This window comes from Bombus affinis, chromosome 14 (genome assembly GCF_024516045.1).
Source record: "Bombus affinis isolate iyBomAffi1 chromosome 14, iyBomAffi1.2, whole genome shotgun sequence".
Lineage (NCBI taxonomy): Eukaryota > Metazoa > Arthropoda > Insecta > Hymenoptera > Apidae > Bombus > Bombus affinis.
In genome coordinates, this window is record NC_066357.1 from 3,658,803 (window position 1) to 3,681,550 (window position 22,748).

Here is a 22,748-nt window from a genome sequence, read left to right on the forward strand (position 1 = left end):
GCAACGAAGCATACGGCAACGTAAGATAATGCAACCTACCGTAGTGTAACGCACTATCATACGACTTAGTGTAATACAATGTCGTGCAACGTAACATAGTGCAATGCAACGTATCGTAGCGTAACATTGTGTGGTATGTAATTAATAGAGTAACCTAGTCCACCAAATGTTGCTACATAGCATAATGAAACGTAGCATAGTGTACCATGCTGTACGATACAGTACGAGCATAGTAAAATATAGTTCAATGCGACATAGTATAATGTAACATAGCATAACGTAAGTTTTTTTAAACTTTCATTTTATATCGATAATTATGATGTTTACGTAATTTTATAAACGCGCTTCTCGGTGTAGTAAATTAGATTCGATTTGTCGATTATGTAATTTCTGTCGTAATTTCGCAATGGTGTAATCTAAAGTTTAATTCCAGGTCGAATATATGCTTTAATATCGTGCTCTTGCAAAAGACTGCCAACTTTTTTAGCGAGAGAGTTAATCATCGGTACGCATGACGTGTATACGGACGAAGTTCTGATGAACTTTTTGCATCCTCGAGTTTCACCCTCGATGGCGATCAAGTTCCACATGAGATACATTCAACAAGAGAATATGTATCGATACACAAATTCTTATGTTACACGAGGTAAAGAGAAATCCCTCATTAACCTCAAACCTAATTTAACTCGAATCATTTTCAAAATATTTCACAGAAATGTTCGTTTCGAAAGTTCTCCGAATTCCTCTTCAAATGAAACTTCCATATCAACTATCTCTGATAACAATCTATTAATTTAAACGTAAACTTTTGCAATATAGAAATTCATTTTCTAGAGAAATTGTTCGCTAATATAGACACCGAACGTTTATACAAATTCATATTTTTATTAATACAACCAAAGAAATAAATTTGTTTCACTGGTTAGATATCGCAACGATTGCTTTACTTTCGATATTTTGTATATTCTCACGCATTGTGTCCGTTCTCTACATTCTTGTACATTGAAATTTTCACTCGTCAGAATGAAGTAATAAAATTATTAGAATAATACTAAGTAATAATAAGTAATTAAAATAATGAAACAAACGTCATGCTCTACTAACGACATAGCAAATATATAGGTAACCAAGGTAACAAAGCTTGTCGAAAGGCAAGTCGTCCATCGAACGACTCGATGAAATCCACGAAGAATGCGTCACTCGAAACGATATTACCAACCCATTGGGTTAATTGAACCATAACAAATTTCTCGAGGAAAGCCAAGGCTCTCACTTTCTCATGTTTTTGCTTGGCGACCGTGTAACAGGAGAATCGAATCGACCGGTACAGTTTCGAGCGAAGAAGAGAAGCATGGGATCCTGGGGACACGTTCATCCCTGGTCCCGCATTTCGGATCCTGTGACGATCCGCCTCTGTGGGTGGTAGATGGAAAAAGAACGAGGGAAGAACCCCTCGTTCTTCGTCGACCTCCGCTTCGTTCTCCTCGTTCAGACCTAACCATTGTACATACGATATACTATTATACACTACGGTTCAAAAGTATCTGGATATTTGGTTATTTTTCACAGGATGCAATTTAGTGTAATTACGGACAAGAGAATTTACGATGATTTTCATTGCTTATGATTAACGCTAGGATTATTTGTCGACGATTGAACGTACAAAACTTGCACCGGATGGTAGCTGTATGAGAAGATAACACAAAAGGGACAGACTTTTGTTCGTGTTTTTGAACAATAACGAAGAATTGTCGTCAGAATAAACCGATTTAAATCTGTAAAGTTGCTACAGAGAATTGTAAAATAAATTAATAAGCAATCTGGGTATTCCGACAATTTCAATGTTACCTAAAGCAAAATTTACGCTGTATTCGCGTATTGATAGAGTATACAAAATATTATCGCGTGCTAAAATTTATCTTCGAAAGGTAACCTCGAAGCAAGTAATAGTTGAAGCTCGTTAAACTGATAATTTATATAGTTCAGATAATCAGATAATTTCAAATAACTAACATTTAATATTGATTGCGTAAACAGACAGTAAATGATTAATTCCTTCTTTATTTATACAATTCGGTAAAACTAACAATCTCTTGCTATACAAATCGACCGATGTACGGATTACTTGTGAGGGGTATTGTACGTATGGATCCGGTTTTAGTCGTGGCACAAGGATGCTGATCGAAGAAGAGGGTGACAAATGTGTCCTGAAACCATCTGAGATTTCATTGTTGCCAATCTATCGACGACTCATTTTCCTCGACACTTTTCGAGGAAAAGTGGAACGGCTCTAGAGGTAAAGTGAAACCGACTTTCCAGTATTCTTCTGCGCGGCAGTTTTCTTCTTTGGGTGGGAACTTTCGAATAGAAACGAATTCGGTTGTTTGGACAAAGTGTGGATACGTGTATTATACACGAGTCGTTGTAATTTGTTTGAATCGTAAATTGAATCGTATATAAAATCGTTGCAAGTGTCGAATATTTCATGAATTGTGAAAAGAAAATTTCACTTTTATCGATTATTAATATTCACGTGTATTAACACGTGTATTATTTTGAAAGAACACAACACACGATACCACCCTATATTTATCTTTTGTTACGTGCCTACCGGCTTGATCAGGGTTATTTTATAACCATAATGATTCTTATTATTTAACTAGGAGACATAATAGTCGACTAATGAATATAAATATAAATCTAGCGAATACATATACGTATATAAATGTTGCGCAAGTTTTGACTTCGTCCTTGCCAAAGCGGTATCTTACGTTCCCTCGCGAGATTAATTAATTTTCATGCCAGGTGACGAATCAAGTTTGTTTTATTTCTATACCGAAACTGTATCGATTACATTTAGAAAGTTGATTTGAACAGACATGAAACGTGTCGAACCATTAAAACAGAAATGAAACGTAATTTAAGGTGTTAAATTATAGTTGTACACGCTACTAACAGAACAGATGTAAACCTTTTGGTATCTGACAATTTCGAACAGTCTACGGGAGCCCTATTCATTCACAGTCAATCGATGGTTTATATAATCATTCCATTACTCATAACCGACTATTACGTACAACCTATTGAAGGCTATCTACGAAACGCTACAATGATCGTAACTACCTAGACAAAATTATATAACTTGCAATACGAACGATAGAATGACGAAACGAAAACTAAGAACACAAGCTTGCATCTTTTCGTCTAAAGAAGAATTCTTTACAGAAGGACTTTAAAAATTCTATTTCTTTCTTCGGTTAGAGTCCCGATTAGAATTTCGATTAGAGTCATAATTTTTGAAGATTTCTACACGTCAAAGGATTTATCAGATCTTTTTTTAAAAGCCACTATGTTTCACAGAACAGATAGACATTATTCTGTGCGAACGAATATCGCAACCTAGAAATAATACATAATATATCACGTATTTTGCATATTATGCACATACCTATCGTGAAATAAATGTCACGTATTTCTTCTATATTTAACATCCATAAACATCAGAAGCTCGGCAATAAAATTACCGACTGCGAAATACTTAAACTTATTCAAAAAATTCGCCTCTCGCAAAATGACGATGAAACGCGTCAAATGAAAATCTTTCAAACTATCGTTCCGTCCTTTCCGTGATCCCTCCGATTTTCCTTTGATTATCGCTTGGGAACACTGATTGACTTTCTTTCTCTCTCACATGTGAGAATGAATGAATGAATCAGAGTGGTTCCCAACCGCCCTTGGAGATCTAGTAAAATGAGGCGAGGGCGAGGGCAAAGACTGGAGGGTTCGATGTCGTTGGCAAAAGGGCAGCCAAAAGAATCGAGACGTACCTATCTCGGAGGGGCCAGAGAACAGCTCAGGCTGCGAGGGTTCGCGTGCTCTGGTCAATGGATCCCTACTATAACGGTGTGCACTACCCTTCGACGATTCTTATTTCGTCCTCATTGTCCCCGACAGCATATGCCAGCCCTTTATTCCAGCTCCACGGCTTCTCTCGTAGGACAAACAAGTCTGCGCATTATCGACCTTCCACAGACCAGAATATCTATTACGTGAAGACGCGTACATCGGAGCTTTATCCAAAATGCTCGAATCGTTTTGTGTCAGTAAAATCTTCTACGTTTCTTTTACAATACGGATGGTTAGAATAGGTATTGTGAGAAATAGATAAACAGACGAAAAATTGAATGGCGGGAAATTCTTGGTGAACTTTTCGTTCCTTTTAGATCTTGAGGGGTTTTAAGATTTTTAACGCGTTTCGTTCGTTCGTTTCGAAATTTTACTTTACATTATAGATTCTCGCTGGCGAAATAGAGCAAATATCGTAACTTTTTATTAGGTTAAACGGCACACGTATTTTTGACCGCACTTTTGTGATTTGTAATATCTCAATGCCGAGGGATTTTCATATCTTCCTACGCGAAGCAATTTCGTTGAATATCTTCTCCTGGATCGTTATGTGTTCTTTTCGTGCTACTTTTGCTCTCCTAATTTACCTCTAGAGATCAGAGCAGATGGATATCTTTTGATCAAACATCAAAACAAGAAGAAAGAGAAAAATCCTGCGAAGAAATAATATCGTTGGCGAGGGAAGTTTGATAACAGTGATCGAAGGAAACAATATCCAAGGAATCTGTGCTAAAAGTTCGTTAGACGCGACTCGTTCTCTCGCTGGTAGGCTCGTCGAGTGGGTAGCGAGCTGAGCGGCCAGGCTTTCCAACGATATTTCTGGTGGTAACTATGCCAGGGACTGCCGGGTAAGTAGTCACTATAATACGGCTTGAATCGAGTAAAAGTACATGGGTAACCTCGTGAGCGGGTTCACCATGTCGCTTTCACTCCCCGTGCCGCAATATTATCCGTCCGTTCGAGGACCAGCCTCCTCGCGCGGGCAATCCTAGATGCCGAGAACCATTACGCCGCTGGTGATCGTCGTCCGACGATTCGATGACGATTCAAAGAACGTAAATCACTAGGCCAGCTGGTGAGGACCTGATGATATTTGCGGAACACGAATCATTTATAGAGACGAGAGTGATGGCTCGCGTCGCTTTAGCGTGATTTCTTGAGATTCGATCATGAGCTTCGACAAAAGGTCGTGGTTGAGAGGATCGTAGAATGCAACGAGAAACGTGGAAATAGGATTTTACCATGGCGCGTGTTCTCGTTTCCTTTCTATTTTAATTCTTTTTATTTTATTCGCTTGTTCTTGCTTGACGACTTTTTACTTCCATCGCAGACCCGTTTAATTAAATCTACTACTTGTGTAAGAAGAGTTTCAGATGAGCGTAGAAAGCTTCGGGAAACTGTTTAGTAAATTTTAATCCCACGGTAATAAACTTTAGAGTTTACTATCGCGAAAGAAGTTTATCACGTGTCCAATTGAATTTTCAATTTTGCTAATAAGAAAAGATAGATACGAAATACAGCCGTATTAGCTTGCCGCGATATTTCGAAATTTCAAATAACGAGAGCTTCAAAGCACTCGTATTCCATCGGCAGCGTACAACGTCAAAGGTACGAGCATTAAGCTGGTTCGATGCTCCTTCGTTCTTCTCTATTTTCGAATATTCGGCTCCTAAGCGTCTTTCTCAAAAGAACACACGTTGTGATGTCCCGACAGCAATAGCACGGGACTAACCTTCTTTTTATTCTCTCTACATCGTATCGATGATCCAGATTGGTCGCCATCTTCGCGAGCCCATCAATCTGCCCGTAGACATATTAGAGATATTTCCGTAGATATTTCGTCAATTCGAACTTTTCCTTACATGGTGGAAAACCTTTTTACTCGAATTGTAAAATGTCAAGCAATAAAAATGTATTTATTCTTACATTTCATTTTTACCACTCCTCGTATATCTGCGTTACAGGTGCAAAAGTTTCCAACGATAAAACAATAAGTATCTATCGATTCTTCTTCTCGTTCCTCGCGATTTTCTCATTTTATTCGCTCATTCGTCGCTAAAAAAAGAATTCAAGCTTCCACGCGATCGCCTTCACTGTGGATTGTTAAAGAAGAGGAGTGAAAAGGATAATGAAAAGGTGGGAGATTCAGAGAGGAAGGGAAGAGAAAGACAGAAGAGATTGGTGGTGCAAAAACCGGCGGAGGCAGAGAAATAGATAGTCGAGACAGTCCATTAAGCAGCGAGTGCAATCCTGGACGAACAATCGAAATCCATGCTAATCGTCGAGTGTAGTAAAATGTAGCCAGACGTGGTTGAAATAGACGCGAGAGCGAGAAAGTTGCGAGCCTAGGAGATCGCCTTTGTCTCTCGCCATTATCGCATTAAACGGAGGACCTTTCTCAAGGACTATCGCCGAGATTATTCCTGGAAACCGATTATTTGAATCTTTTTAGTTATGCAAGGGAATAGAACCTACCGTTTTTTCAGATCGCTGAATCACACCGATTGTTTGCTACGTGACAGTAACTCTTGGAATTTTTGTCACATATAGCGAGAAACATAACTGAATTAATAATACGTTTTCTATAAATCATTTTATATATACATTAACGTCAAAACGAAGTATATATATATATATATATATATATATATATATATAAGAAATAAAGATTCAATATTGATTAATTTCGTATATTTGCAACTAACCCACATAATTTTATAATTTGGTAACAAGAAATATAGAAAAATTCTATTTCATCGATAAATCTTTATGCCTGCAACAAATACATCGCAATATTCCAAATCACCCCTTACCATACATTTCTTAAACGACTATAAATGTCAGAAAAATTACGGATAAAACGTACACGTTGTGACATTTCTAACCTACGAATAACTTACGAATTTTCCTTGATCCGAGCTGGATAATTTTACCATTCCGAATCAGCCAGCGTGAATGATCTATCGGTTACAGAACGGCCAAGGGAGATAAGGAAAGACAGAAAGAAGGAGAGACGAAGCGAGACAGAAGATCGATAAAATAATAATCCTGAAAGTGCAACAATTCGGAAAATATCCATTTGTATAATTTATAAACGTACTATATGAATATATGTATAGAGTGCTTAAAGTATAGGGGAAACTAAAATACGTATAGCAATTCTACTTAAGATTAAGCAATCTCAAGGGGCCACACAACATTTCCTTCGCAATTCTTTTCAGTCAATTTACCTTGGTATATAAAAGGAATTCGCTCGATATTTCATGCACATAGATCCTACAATTTACTGAAATTCGAAGAAATCGAAGTATTTATAGCATCGTGATTAGGATACCTACCGTCTTTGATTTGTGTGGTAGACTTTAGCAGAGTGTCTACACATATATTAGTCTAGTTATATTTTGCACACTTTCAAAAAAATAACACGCATACAAATTATCTGATTTACGTTTCTCAATAATGCTGCGTTTACGAAACTTTGATGCGTTGCTTCACTGTTTGATTCTTAATGGATGGAAACGTTAAACGAATCGCTGAAGGTGGCTAGAGATAATTTTTCGAGAAAAATAGGGGGGAAAAATCGAGCGAAATGGCCTCGATTGTTTTGTGAAAGGGAAATAGGGAAAAAATCGAGGCCGCTGGAAAAACAAACCGATACTTTGTTGTTAAAGGCCCAAGCAGTGCATTATGTCATCGCTCACTTCAATTACATATTCGCACGAGCGAAACTGCACGCTCGTTTTCGAAACGTTCACTCGTTAAATATTGTTGTTGAATCAACAAGCTCGGTTAACAAAGAATTATTGTGCATCTGGTAACAAGCTACAGCCCGTTGCAAAAGTACGGCTCGTTCTATACCTTGTGCTTTGAATGTTGCGCAATTTTTTAACGAAAAATGAAGAACCGTGTTACGACATATAGCTGTGAGATTTGCTACTTGTCGAATAAGATTGTAGAAAAGTTTTATTTCTTGCTTACGATTGTTCATATTAATCAAACATAAGAATATTGGGTGTCTGACGATTTATGGTCGACTGTGATATTTGTAAACTTGTAAGGATTATACAAATAAATCGTACTAACGTTACCTGTCAGAGTATCGACACAATTGAAATTATTGCTTGCATATTTGCCTAGATATGAAGGAATCCAGTTGCCTCGCTATACCTTGCTCAAGTGTAACAGTTTGTTTGTCTACCGAATCAGAGTGTAAAAGTCTACTTGAGATATCTCAATTTCTATTTCTCTACATTTTAACATCATTTGATATTTGATATAGAGATTAAAAGAGAGAGAGAAAGGGGGGGGAGACAAAATCATAAGAAACATTCTGAAAAAGTAAGTTTGTAGTCGTGTTACGTTTGATTTTCTACAAATTATTACCTGTGCTGTAAAAAATATACCACAGTTTCTCTCTGGAGAAAAGTGAAAGTTGAACTGGATTAACGACTACGATTAGCCAGCATCTATTTTTTAAACATGCGTACAGCGATTAATATTAAAAGAAAATACTGTCAACATTCGTTCGAATATCAGAGATAATCTAAAAATTTATCAAAGTCAAAATATTCGTAAAAACGCAGGGAATATTCCAATTATTCGACTTAAATAAGAAAACACTCGAAACATCGATACCATACGCGGGAATATAAAAACGTCGAAAGTAATTCACACGAACGTGTGAAATATTAAAAATATTCGCAACCAGAAATATCCCTGACGTTCACTCTAAATCCCGACATGAAGTTTTAAATGATGTTTCTAGGTCGATCTAATAACGTTTCAAGGTGCAACATCGTTGAAAGGATCCCTTATAAAGATTCTCGGCGTGAAGCTAACGCGTACCAGCAGCACCCGACAGTCTGGGATCACCAATTGCTATGAATTCATAAGCTTCTCCCTCACCTCGTGAGATCAGAGAATATGTAGAAGCTGTAGTACGTACACATCGATACAGGAAAAAGATAAATGTGCCACATTTGCATATAATTTATCGTCGCAGTTCATTTTCATTGAAATGTATTTTATTGTTTCTTAATGACAATCTTACGAAGTGTTGACATTCCGTTAACTCATTACGGTTTAAAAGAACCTTGAAATAAAAAAGAGAAAAAGAGTAAAGACAGAAGAACGTACTATTTGTCTGATGGATTAATTTGTAATTATGTATATGACACGAGGAATAACAACTACGATTGGCAGATTTCGTAATTGATCCTTGAAACATCGAGAAGTTTAATGTTTTACGCTTTGTACATATGTAATTCGTATCACTTAATACATGCACCGTGCACGCTTCATTAATCTACAGCTCATTATTGTCGCTTCCAAATACGTGTCATGGTATCTTTCTTGAAAAGTGAAAGTCCTTTTAATTCGTAACTCGCGATATCATAGAGTACGACACGAAAATTATATATTATCTTTGATGCGAACACTCGAAAGGTTCAAGGAACACGAAACCTATATAATTTATCATTTGGTTGCGCGATATTAAATTTCAAAAATACAATAATTCAACTAAAGAAAACTTCGGATAATTTAAATAATGCATATTTTATACGTTCTATAAATATATGCGAAAGGTATTCAGTGTTTGTTCAAGCTGTATACCGTTTGAGTAAAACGAAACGAGTATGCTCATCAGAAGCAGTTAACAGGTTAATAGAAAGCAGACGACTTTCCTCTGGCGCATACCAAAGTACATAATAACGAAAGCATAACAGAAAAACGACGAATCTCTCAAACTTTCCAGCATTGTCTGGAATATAGCGTAGCCAGGCAATGATAGGGAACGCTTGGGTCTGCTTTAAAGGGACGTTTTTGTGGACGGCTACTGCGACCTCAGTGGAAAACAGGTACCACGTCTGCTTCATTGTGTGTAATACGCTTTAAACGAGCCATTTTACTACGGGAACATTTTTACTGCTTTGTCGTACCGGTGTATACCACCGTAGGTAAGATAAAGCATCCTTCTTCTTCTTTTATATCAACTTGAATGCTAACAGTTTCTGGGAACTTTTTTCCCAGACGATATCTTATCAGTTCTTTTCCACTGGTAATCTCCTATATCTACGATCTTAATTATTCGTAGAATTTATGGAACTAAATGATACGAATTGTAAAATTGACTATGATACTGATCTACGGAAGACTCCGATATTATTAGTTTGAAATAACTCACGTAACGTTAAAGGGTTCGATTGCTGAAACGTTTCTTCGACTTTCCCTCGTGTTCGACTGCAACAATATTCATCGTTGCTCGCTGCGATCCGGCACGATTTCCTCCGTCACGCGACAAAGTATACGCTATACACAGTCAGAGACGTCGGTATTAAAAAGACGACGTCGAGTTCGTTTCGAGAACGGAACGAACGAGAGAAAGGAGATTTGCGTTTCAGATTTCTGCAAAATTCGTCCCAGATACGAGCGGTCGGTACGATGCGCGTTTGCACTCTGTCTGAACCGTTTCCCTTGTTTTCCCGCGTGTTCAGAAAATAGAAGGAGTTTCATGAGGATTATTCCAGGAAGACCGATGCATCGAAGATGCACTGAAGATATAGAAATTCGCAATACCTGTACATTTTGCGTCTCTAGTTTAAGTCCGTTTTAACTGAACGATATTATCCATAAAAATTTAATACGGATAACATCATCAATGGTACAATAGCATCTTTACAGTGATACTCGAAATGTGCTCGTCGATTCTCACGAGTCGCTCTTAAAAGCAACCGCTCGTAACTAAAATAACGGTGGAAAGTAACGCAATCTCACGTGGAGCACGCCTCCTTAACAACGATTGCCCATGACGCGATCCGGCTGAATCGAGTTTGTCTATGCGATGATGAAGCGACTGCAGAATCTCGACCGACGATATCGAGAGGCACTTCCACCATGCCCTACTTCTATGACATCACAAACGTGCCTCCTCTTGTCCCTGATTCACGATCGAATTCCGTTAAAACCGCGAGGCAGATGATGCATATCGTCGAATTAATTCCAAGACTTATCGGCGAGACGTACGTCCCGAGCCGAATGAGAAACTTTCGCTTGGTTCGTGAACCAACGAACGAGACGAGACGTTGTTCGTGTGAGAAAAATATCTCCCGAGAAAATTGCTCGTTAGCGGAGAAACGTGTCGCGCGAACGAGGCTGCGCGGCGTGGGCAGCTTCTAGAATAATAAGTTTGGGTAAACATGTTCTGCAGATGGAGAACGGTATTCTCTTCGGGAGAATACCACCAGAGGTGGAATTGCAGTGCTCGAAGTTGGAGTCTGAAAGTCGAATGACTAGAGCGGGAAGGTTGAGAGCGGGCGCTGAGAAATTGGAAAATGGTAATTTAAGTTTTAAATATGCGTAACTTAGATTCTTGCAATCTTTTGTAACTATACGCATGATAATTCCATCTTACTGGAACTAACTCTTTGAGATCAGATATTTTATTTATTAATTTGATCGTTTATCAAATTTCATAGATCCGTCACCTATCTCTAGGAAACTTACATTTGTGAATTCAAGCACGAATGGACTTATCATGTCCTTTGTGCACGCTCCTCGACTAGATATCGTTAGTGAGAAATGGTGAGAATTAGATAGTCAGTGAGAATTCAGAACTGACTAATGACAATTGAAATTTGGTATCTCGATAATTGGCAGATGTCAATGGGCGCAGCTGGGAAATGCAATTTACTAGCGAAGATCTCCGATGGGATTCGCGGAAAGCGACTCAGAGAGATATCGGCCCCGTGGTCGGAATCATTTAGAACGACTGACACTTGGCTGGTAAAAAATCTCGGCCGACCTTGACCCGTGCGCGATACATCGAAATACCTAGAAGCGAGCGTCACAAAATTGGGTTGCCTACTCTCAACTCTCGACCTTTTTTTGCAACCCAGCTTCTCCTCCCCTCAGGCCCGGCAGCTGCCTCTCTTTCTCTCATTTTCTCGAGGAGGTGCAATGCAGGGGCTCGTAAGGAGAACGGGAAGCAAAGCGGAGCATCGTGTTTATGTAGGTAGGTAGGTTGCACGAGCCGAAGCCTCCGTGAAAAACATCTCTTGACAAAGTTGTTCGACGGTGCATCGATGCACGTGTGCTCGCGTTTCGTTCTAAGCCTCATCAATATCACCTTAGTGACAACCTTATTTCTGTTTGATCCTTTGGAAATATCACGGAGATATTTCAGGAAAATTGAAAAATAACAAGTCAAATCTTTGTAGATCACCCTTTGTAGCTAAAGTGAGCGATGACGTAATGAGAGGTGAGAATTGTTCGAATTCATTTTTTAATTTCTTTGGAACGGATTTTTATTAATGGTAAAGCAAACGTATTTTCTGCAAAATATGTTAAGAAAAAAACTGTTGAAGATAATTAAAAGATAACTAGAACGAAAAATCTTGCTGTAGCAGGATGCACAAACTACGAACTATCTATCAGATCGCTTATATTTCTAACGCTCTCAGGTATTCAAAATATTCGAACATTACATTCAATGAAAACTATAAAACTCTCTATCCTCCGTCCGATTAATTTCCAAGTCTTGTGTTATTCGAAATACTCGAGCACCGAACTTGAAGCTTAAAATGCCAATGAAACCGATCTTGGATACTAATCTATCCATGTTGATCATAGTAGTTTATGCGCAATTTGAAACAAAATAAAAAGAAAAATCTACGTAGCTTCTTAATCGCATTTCTCTCGAAGCGTAACTCCCCACTTAACGCGACGTCGTCATCACGAGGACCGTCACCGGCCGATTACGTTGCACGATGACAGCGTGAACGTAACGATCATGTATTCGGTACGCGGCAGCACTCGAGTTCCCACAAGAAAAACGGAGCTTTTGCAACGCGAGCGAAATCGGCCGGTTAGTCGACTGGCTGGCTGTGTTGGCTGGTCGTTCAGCAGCTGCAGAAAAGCGTATCGTGTTCTCCACGAGGTGTCTTGCTTTGCCGGGATTTTATCGCGTGGCCCCCTTCGTGGCGTTATACCCTGTGCTCGCTCTGTTCGCTCTGGTGCACGCGCACGAGCCGCCGCTGCCCTCTTTGTCTTACTGTGATCTAGGCTAACCGCGTTCGTCGTTCCTCGTAAGTAGGAGCATAACCCCATCGCTGTAACGTACCACGGTACCATCGTCATCTCGAGTATCGTTACTGCCGTGCCACCAATACGCTGCAGCGTGACAAGCACTTCCAACCACACGCTCCTTCCTTCGTTATCGAGTAACGAAGGTTCGTCGAAGTATACTTCTTTAATCTGCATCATATCTGCATCATATCACGGCAAGGATTTTGTTAATTTTGTAGAAGTATACAAGATGTTTACGTCAGTAATTGCCTAGTGCCTTTAACGTTGCTAAGTAGTAGGTTTAGATGGAAGAAGCAGAAGACAGAATTTTACTGTTTTTTACTGATATTCGAGGTCTGTATTTGGCATACTGTTTGGAATACTCGTTGTGTTGCTTTCCTCCTGGATCGTCGTTTGCTTTATGAAATGTGTTCCTTTCACGATATTTCTTTTGTCTTGGAGAACAACATACAACAATATAGGCTTGTGCCAAATCTTTTCTTTGTATCGTGATTTAATTGTCTGAATATTTTTCTAAATTTCGAAAATTGATTCGTTGCTTCTTCGTAGTCCCCAATAGCGACCATAGTATTAGGAGTTACGAAATCTTTATGAACGAGCACTTTGAAATGGAAAAACGCGATCGCGATATCGTCTTCACGCTGATTTGATAATCTTGCTGATTTCTGCTTCAGAGTTAATAGCTAACTTCGCTGGTAATCTCTGTTTCGTTAATTCCAAACTTATTTTTCATTCGAAGCGTTCGAACATCGAATTTAAAGGTACAAAATGAAAGGAGAAAACAGGATTACTCTTCCGTAGCAAACTACATGAGCTCGTTGCAACATCCATAACAAGCAGAGCAGGATACGAGAGAGCTTCTGAGAGATTCAGTAATCAGTCGCAACATTGTTGCCCGGTTTCGGGCAGAAAACCAGCGAGAAAGTGCAGAAGAAGGAATCGAGGCCACTTGTCGGTAAGTGTGCAATGGATAACTCGCAACGTTACGTATTTTTCGTCTTATGGAAATTCTACCACGCCATACATACCGCATGTGTTCTCACTTTGCTTTCCCGGTAAACAAAACGTCAGATAACGTTGAAAAATCAGAAATCGATAAGGAAATTTTGAAATCGCGACCCTGGTGCTTCCATGGGAAAAGATCGACTGCGCAACGTGTTTTCTCACAGGCTTTCGCTGAGAAACGCGGAAATCCATTGAAACGTTTAGCAATCGCTCGAACAAGTGGAGCACAGATAAGTGAAACGAATTCGAACTTGGCAGGCTGAGTGCAGTAATTGCATGATTGCTATTTTATTCTATTGTTAAATTATTACAGAGATTATTTGTTATTAACTTATCACTGCGTCATACGGAATTATCAGAGAATCTCTTTCGTGTCACATTGATTTTTATTCTCGTTTCTCGTGTTTATATATTTTTTGACGATTCTCTTAGAAACTATTTTTTTCTTACACTATCATACGAATAATATGCTAATGACTATGACTTTTATTTTTAATTGCTTGATTGCTTCAACAGAATTATTCGTAGCGATCTTCTAATTACGTTGAGCAGTGTATATTTATTTAATAAAACTCTTTTCATTGTTTACTCAATAAATTCTCTTAACGTCGAATATATACGATTAATAATAAATTTCTTCTTCTTCTTCGATGTGACACTAACATAAAATTTAACGAGCAATATTAGCTATATTCGAACTTCGGGCGGATCAATTTAATAACAAAAATCTGTATTTCTTCACGCTACAACAAATAGAAAGGAGATCAACTTTTCGATGGACCTCGAAATCCCAACTCGACCAGTGAGAGAATCGTATTGCCAGCAGCATCTCTCCCGATGCGATCGAGAGATCGACCGGCCGTAAAATCAAATTAATCGTACGATCACGCGTGCCAGCTACTCTCTGTGTACGTGCAAGTATACGCGACCACATGGGTGTGATTCACGCTGGTGTGCGTCCGCGTGTGGGTGTGGTCCGTTGTGTTACGTGACCTCGTGGTTGTCGTATGGCTGAATAGGCTCGTCAATGGCTCGTTTCATTGAATTAAATAGGCCATTCGTGCACGAGCATAATTACCGAACGGCCAGAGAAAGAGAAAAAGAAAAGAAATTTATACGAGATCGTCTCTCGACTAAACGAACGAAACGGTTTCGATTATCCTGTTTTGAGATGAATTTTAAGGTCAATACACGTGTAAAAGATAAAGATAGAAAGGCGATAGAAATAAATATTCTGAAAAGTGGGTAAGAAATCGTTCGCTTAGAGATTCTGTTGATCGACCGTAATGAGGACTGCGAAAAGAGAAAAAGAAGAACTGCTGATTACATGTTTCAACATCGATTGTTGCGTAAAGCGAGGCGTCTGTTGGCAAACCGGCACGATCGTGGAACCGTATTGTTGTGTGAGGCTGTTCTACATTTTTGGAGAACGAATTAGGTTACTGGTCGATACTATCGCATTCGATCGCGAATGATTTTGCACTGCATTTGACATTAGAACTAACCACAGCTATAATATATATGTGTGTGTGTGTGTGTGTGTGTGTGTGTGTGTGTGTGTGTGTGTGTATATATTGTTTTAAAATTTTTCGATGAAAATTTTGTATAATTTTTAGACAAATTTCTCCGGCTCGTTATAGCAGGAAAATTAAACGAGGGAAATTCACAGAAAGCGTGGAGCAAACGTTAAAACGACATAACGAGCGGATTACTCGAGCAAAAGTGCGAACAGCAAATGTTTAATGCTACCCGAGGCATTTAAATGGTTAATCTCGCGCGCCGTTCCGGAAATATTTCTCACAAAAGGCGAGTTAACTCGTCATCGTGTCCAAGTCCACGTTTAAAAGGTTAAACGTGTACACTGCACGAATTCTGGAAATTTCATTGCTCAACGATGAGAGATGATGAACTTATTATCCGTGTAATTGCCCAGAAAACATAAATCGTCGAATAGCAAAGAGAATCGTTACTCGCCGTAAAACCAACGAAGAACAAATGAAATAAAGACGTTTATTAGATGCGATAATCTCTATTTGCTGATCGTAAAAATTGTTATGAATTCTATATGAATTTCCGTAGATATTTTTATCTTGACGTCTAAAATTTTTTATATTTTAATGTACGATAAAAAGTACAAAATTCTCGTGAAACAAACAGGAAGATATACGACGCGAACAAATTCTGCACCGTATAACCGTTTTCGTTCGTAATCTGACTCTATTATCGTACTTGATCTACGGAACCTGTATGAGACCGGCAGGTGTCTCATACAATACTTATGATTAAGACATCTAATACTGCTGAAGAGGGGTGTACGCTTGCTCCAAATCGCAAGTAGAATGCGTTTGCGACGTCGTCGCCCCGCGATAAGTGGACCGAGACCAAGTCCTGTCTCGTCACAGTGAGTCTTTTGTACGTGGCTCCACGATCTGTCAGATAACAAGTAGTCGTGTTTTTACATATTAATCATTAATGAAGATCGTAATTGTAGCATATTAAACCATCGGTCGTCATTCTATCGATGAAATAGAGAACTTTAATAGCGGATACTCGAACACAACTGGCAATTCTATAAATTTTGAAAATCATATTTATTTCACAAATTTTATATTTGGTATCGATAATCGGTTGGTTTAGTAATGAGATTAAGAATAGATTATGTTTCCTCCGGTAATAATAATAATAATAATAAACTGTATACTCTGATGTCTGCTTCGTCACAATTCCATAAATATCATAGAGTCTATATATTTAGAATTTATTGGAATTAGGAATTTGATTTTCTCCGAAATAAAGTATCGTATGAAAAAATTGTACTTTATATTTTTTTGAGCAGAATTTGTCCTCTGAGAGGTTGTTGATACGTCTAATCAAATTATTCTGATTTTGTTGTCTTACGCACGACTCTAGGAACACGGTGTTCGACAAAAGATATTTTTACGAGCGATGACAACATTCGAGCGACGATTACTCGGTTACAGTTACGTTAACGAGCAGTTTCGTAATGACGTGGCGAGCTAGGCCAGACCAGATAGGCCAGGTCTCCGGGAAAGCTGCTGGCATTTAGGTCCACGGTTTACATATTTGTAAATATATCTCCAGGGCCGTGCTAAAAAATTCATTCCCGGCTAGGTTCGTCGCGTTTAAATTCGGCCTGACCTTAAGGTGAAGTGGTCTCAGCTGGATCGGCAAACCAGTCACGCCTTGGGATTTCTTTCTCTTTCAAGTTTTGTTAACCTTTCGAATCGCGAAAGGGTTGCACATGCGAAAAGGTTACCCCGTTTCAAACACTGGAATATTGCAAAGAATAGACCTTTCAGTTTCGTTGAGAGTAAGCTTCTTGGGTTTGATTTTGTTCGCCTGATGTACACGGAACACGAATAATTTGGAAATTTAAATATTTGAAAGTTTGGCATCTGAAAATTCAGAAATTTGGACACTCGTAAGATTTTTGGAATCTGGAGATTAGAAAATTAACAAATTCGGAATATCGTAAATTTAAAAATGTAGAAATTTGAAGATTCACGGATACTGAAATTCTGACCATAGCTAGCAAGTTCGCATTGAAAATTTATATATCGCGTAACTAATGTTCTGCAAACATGGTAATTTAGAAAACATGAGTCTGCATTTTAGTAAAGTAGAGGTATACCGGTACATTATCATAGACATATGGATTTAGAGAGAGTGTAAAAAAAGTTGTAACATGCTAACCTGTTAATGGAGTCGTTTGCTAATCATTTCGTATCCTGTCTTAACGATGCTGTCTTCATTTTCATTGCCTTTCCATTTGCTTAAAAAAGGGTAACTACTTTCAAGGAATGAAAAACGGGATTTTGTTTTAAAATGTTGGCAGCTCATTAACGAAGAGACCTTCACATTTCATATTTTTGCTAGAACTCGTTCATAACAAGCCATACCAACTTAAGACCTTCACATTTCCTACTTTTACTACAATTTTTTGTTCATACTATCTACTACGTCTACTATACAGTTGTTTATTTATGTTCATATATTGCTTAGCTCTCACTAACCTACGCTCATACGACATTTTTGTCTTACTTTTACTTTTACTCCCTCGCTTTTACTTTACTCTCACTTTTGCCCATAAAACACGCAGACAAAAACCAGAAACCTCTGGTGCACCCTATGCGTATAGCATTGACAATTAATTGACGAAGAAAGTGTATCGATGCTACATTAATATATAAAAAGTACCGACCAAGAGATCTAACAAATTTAACCTTAAAAATTAAATTTATCCGAATCTTTAAATTAATAAACCATATATCATATCTGTTTCCATTATCAGCTGTTTTTTTTATGAAAAAATTATATTTAGCGTTATAATGTAACTGGACAGAAACATATTATACAAAAATATAAAAGAACCTGTTTTAGTATAATCCAGATGAAATAAATAATTGTTTATCGCTGTCACAAAGGCTTGATAAACGAAACGCAAGCAATAAGATTTGTTCGACTACATTGGTTGCATTACCGTTCTCCATTCGTAATTATAATATTTTAATAGAATTTCTTATCTCGGATATAAGGATAGAAATATACGCACGTCTCACCAGAACTGTTATGGCTTAGGTCGCCGAGATAAACTCGTGGGTGTGCTCTTACAACGCATAATTGATCGTTTCCAATATCGACTGTTGCGTAAGAAATATAGTCACTATTGTAAACATCAGTGTCCGCCGTTTCGTTCCCTCGACTAAGGTAATTTGTTTAAAACGCAGTTGATAGATTAGAACAAATTTACGCTATCCGAAGGACAAATGTCCTCGAGTTAACTCGGTTCCCAACAATTTTCTGCCTGGTAATCTGGCATTGAGCCGGCTCTCGAGGATATCTAAGTGTATGAACGAAGAATATCGAGCGTTTCGAGAGAGCGAAAGGACCCGAAGCTGTCGGTAGAAATGGTGAAATCTGAATGTACTTACGCGAAGGTGACCTAAAAGTGAAACCATTTGCTCGTCGTGCCGAGTAAAAGAGCTAAGAGCCGCGACTCGAAGAATCGCGCCTCTCGAAAACTTAATTTCCTCTGACCGCCTTTGAAACCACGTCGTAGTTATCGTTTCTTGAGGACGATTTTTCTATGTGAAGTTCAAGATCGGATAGGCAGTCCAATTATGTCAGATATTCTGACGAGAATTCGAACTAATGCTAATGTGTGCTATATACAAAACAATTTATTTGAAGGAAAGCTTCGAATTCTTGGTCAAATTCTTAGCCTTGCCATAATTTTACCGCAGTTTATCGTGGAGCTACTTTAAGATTTTTGCGAAATTATCGGCCGTGAAGAGGGAAACGTAAACGAAAGGGAAGATGAAGATTCCTTGATTTTATCTATATTCAGAAAATCGAACTTCGTGTTCGAGTTTGGTACAACGGTGCAATACGCAATCGGACAAACATTCTAATTTCGCCTAGTTCTCCCAGCCGGTTAGTTGCATTCGCCTACTTGCATTAGAGAACGGCGAATGCGACTAACCTGAACCGTGTCGGCAATATAGGATTACACCAGGTTTGCTCACGTTGGCTTTCTAAGCACTCTGGTTCGACCGGCTGAACTCGAACGACCGGTATCTGTCGTTTGACGCTGTCATTTATTATTTATCTTTGTTTGTTCCCATTTATCATTGTTTGGTGTTGTCTACCTTTGGTTGTTTACCATCGTTTGTAACTGTCTTATTTAACTATTTCTTCAACGCTACTTGTACTTCTACTTCTACTTCTATCGCTATCGTCGCTGTTTCGCGACGTAACCGCCGAATGATTACGCGATGTACGCTCGCAGTGTGTGCATTGCTTTCGAGTGAATAATCGAGATGAAGTTAAGGTCAATAAGATCGATCTGGACGAACGATAGGTAAATTTTGGTGTTTCCTTGAAATGGAATAAAAATCAAACCAACAAGCGAACTAAATCAAAACGCACGTTGAAAAATAGAAATCTATTTCCACTGATAGCTGAAGAACGAAGGACGAAGAATGGAAGTATACGATGGTTACAAAAAGTAATATAACTTTCGAAAAGTTACTATTCTTGCAAAGAATAACAGAATCTCGAATAAGTATAATAGAAACTTGCAAAGAGTAAGAGAACTGCTCTAATGAGACTCGGATGATTTTATCATTCGACTTAATGTTATTCCACTGAAATCCTTTAAAAATTCTCTTCCTTCTTCTCAATTGATTCTACCAAAAGATAGCAAGAAAAAAGACGCCCTTCCTAGCAAACCACGACGCTAACAAGGATAAAATGTATAACATGCAGTTGACTGCTGACTCTCGCACAGGTCGTCGAGCGTGGAAATTCGAACGAGGGTAATGGAAAATCGTGATAATGAGCACGGCGAAGGAGGACAGGAGAGGAGAGGAGAGGAATGCGAGGAGTAAGACATTAGAAAGATAAGATAGAAGAGCGAGATGAAGAAAATGGAAAGAGAGAGAGAGAGAGAGAGAGAAAGAGAAATGATAGATCTTCTCAAGCGATGCGACCCTGTTTCTAAACAGCGCACTCTGTATTTGCATAACTCACAAATACCATTGAGGCTGCTTCAAGATCGCTCGTAAATCATCAACGCCACGGGGATGCTCCGTTTTCATTATCGAAATCCTGGAAAATTAAAGAAGTTGGGCCGTATCGTTTCGCTCGCATTGATAAGACAACGCGTTCCGTTTAGTGGGACGCGGTAAACACGTAATCGAGAATTAATGTTTCTCCTTGGCTGGCTCTGTAATACCTTTCTTTTTCATTGTATGAATTTTCTCTTTAGTGGGTAATAAATGAATTTGAAATTATAATATTATAACGTAATAAGATAGTTATCGATCAAACTGCCCAGATTATCATAATTAGACTGCGGATTATAAAATGCACACAATATGCAAAATGGTTTGAAATACCCAAGATACAGGTTCTTGAGCTCTAAAATATTTCCAAAATATGAATTTGTATAAATGTCCGCGATGTAATAATAATCAAATAATATGAAGTTTAACAGCGGAATTGTCATAATAGCGATACCAGTAATCAAGCGTTAATCAAAGTATTTTTTGTCTAAATCGAACCATAATCAATTTAAAATTCTTTCTAATCTGGGATCAAATTTTTCGTCCCATATCTAATACTAATCAACTATGCAAAGAACATCATAGTTTCCGTGTCCGGATTCATCTACAGCCGAGCAAATACCAATCGACTGTTACACGCCCAATTCTACTTTTCTCGGCAGAGTCTATACCGAATGCCAGAATACTTGCTGGAACGTTTCAGTGGAATCGCGCAAACTCCTCTTACCTAGAATTCGAAAGACAGGCTTCCATGTCACGATGGCATGCGAGGATTCAATTACCCATCGAGATTCCCTCATCTCGCGTGACGAGCAAATACGCGACCGCCCGTGGTTTCGTCCAATGATTATGATACGGGTCAGGATATAGCGAGATCGTGAAGTCGGTCAGTAGTCAAAGTAATCACGTTTCAGGTGTCTTGGACAAAGAGATTGACAGAAATATGGCAGGTAAAAGCATGGAATCCTAACTAGGATTGTACAAAGGAGGCACAGTTATAGAAAATAGCCAATTTTCAATCCTGTCGTCGGTAGAAAATTCCTAGAGGATGTAACAACATCCTAGAACCTAACAAGTTTCTATATGTTGCGCGAGATAACCAATTTTTGTAGTAAATATAATATTTGCATATAGTATTATATATTTACGTATAGCACTTACGATAAATATTCCAATAGAACAAAAGGGGATCGTACATAATTCAATAAAATAATGTAAAACAAAAAATGTGTATCTATCATTTCCTTATAAAAGGAGAGAAACTTTTTGGACAGCCTAATATGACATAGTGATTATAGCGTAAGTCGGTATATAGACATATAATAAATAGGTAAATACAGATAATAAATAAATAATAAATAATACAGATTGCGAAGTGTTGAATTAGACTGACGATGAGAAGGAGGCAAAAAACCACAGCCGTGGAATCATTGAAACTACCCAACAGATGTTACATCTAGGGTTAGGATGTAACAAGTTTATTTAGTTTCAATTTTTACTTTTATCAAAAAAAGGTACAAATGTTCGAATTAACAAACTGTTGTATAATAATACAAACATTTACATTTGTAAAATATTTCTAAAATTTGCACGAGATGCGAGAAAATATATTACCCCATGGAATATTAATATCGAAAAGTTTTTGCACTGGGAAGTGAGATACCATTAATCATATACGTAATAAACAAACTGCGGATTTTCACGAATCTGTAGGAAATCTGAAACTGTAAAGTTACACCGAATACACATAATATGAAAAAATATATAAAATATTCAAATTGCTTTATGCAATGCTTCGTAGGAAAGACGAACTCTTCCCGAGGCCTTACTTCTTAACTTCTGACCAACTTCGTAAAAATTTGCATAAAAGTCCGCAGTCCAATCGTAAATCTTCACTCTCTTTATTCTGCGCGGCTCTAGGACATAACATGATATACAAACCTCTTTATATCCCACAAGCATCAACAAATACTACTATTACACAGCTTAATTTATAACTTCCTTGTATCATACAAACGTCAGAAATCCAAAGTAAAAAATGAAAATAAATGAGAAATATACGAATCATCGAGACGAAGCGTACGATCGGTCCAAGTGTTAGAGATGCAGAAACCGGTGCGTCGGTTGGGAAGAGAGGCCGTGGTCTGAGCGACACTTCCGGGGACC

General features: G+C 38.2%; 1 protein-coding gene and 1 long non-coding RNA gene across 9 annotated transcripts in view; one reads left to right on the top strand and one right to left on the bottom strand.

Moving 5' to 3' along the window:
• Positions 1-22,748, bottom strand: part of LOC126924398 (origin recognition complex subunit 2) — a 112,879-nt gene that overhangs the window by 54,052 nt on the left and 36,079 nt on the right. The window lies entirely within an intron of this gene.
• Positions 12,743-21,731, top strand: LOC126924434 (uncharacterized). 3 transcript variants are annotated; one of them, XR_007713522.1, is made up of 3 exons: positions 12,743-13,133; positions 13,730-13,945; positions 21,497-21,731. It is a non-coding gene; the product is annotated as an uncharacterized LOC126924434 (long non-coding RNA). The 3 variants fall into 3 exon arrangements; XR_007713521.1 differs by lacking the exon at positions 21,497-21,731 and adding an exon at positions 20,306-20,974; XR_007713520.1 differs by lacking the exon at positions 21,497-21,731 and adding an exon at positions 14,752-15,543.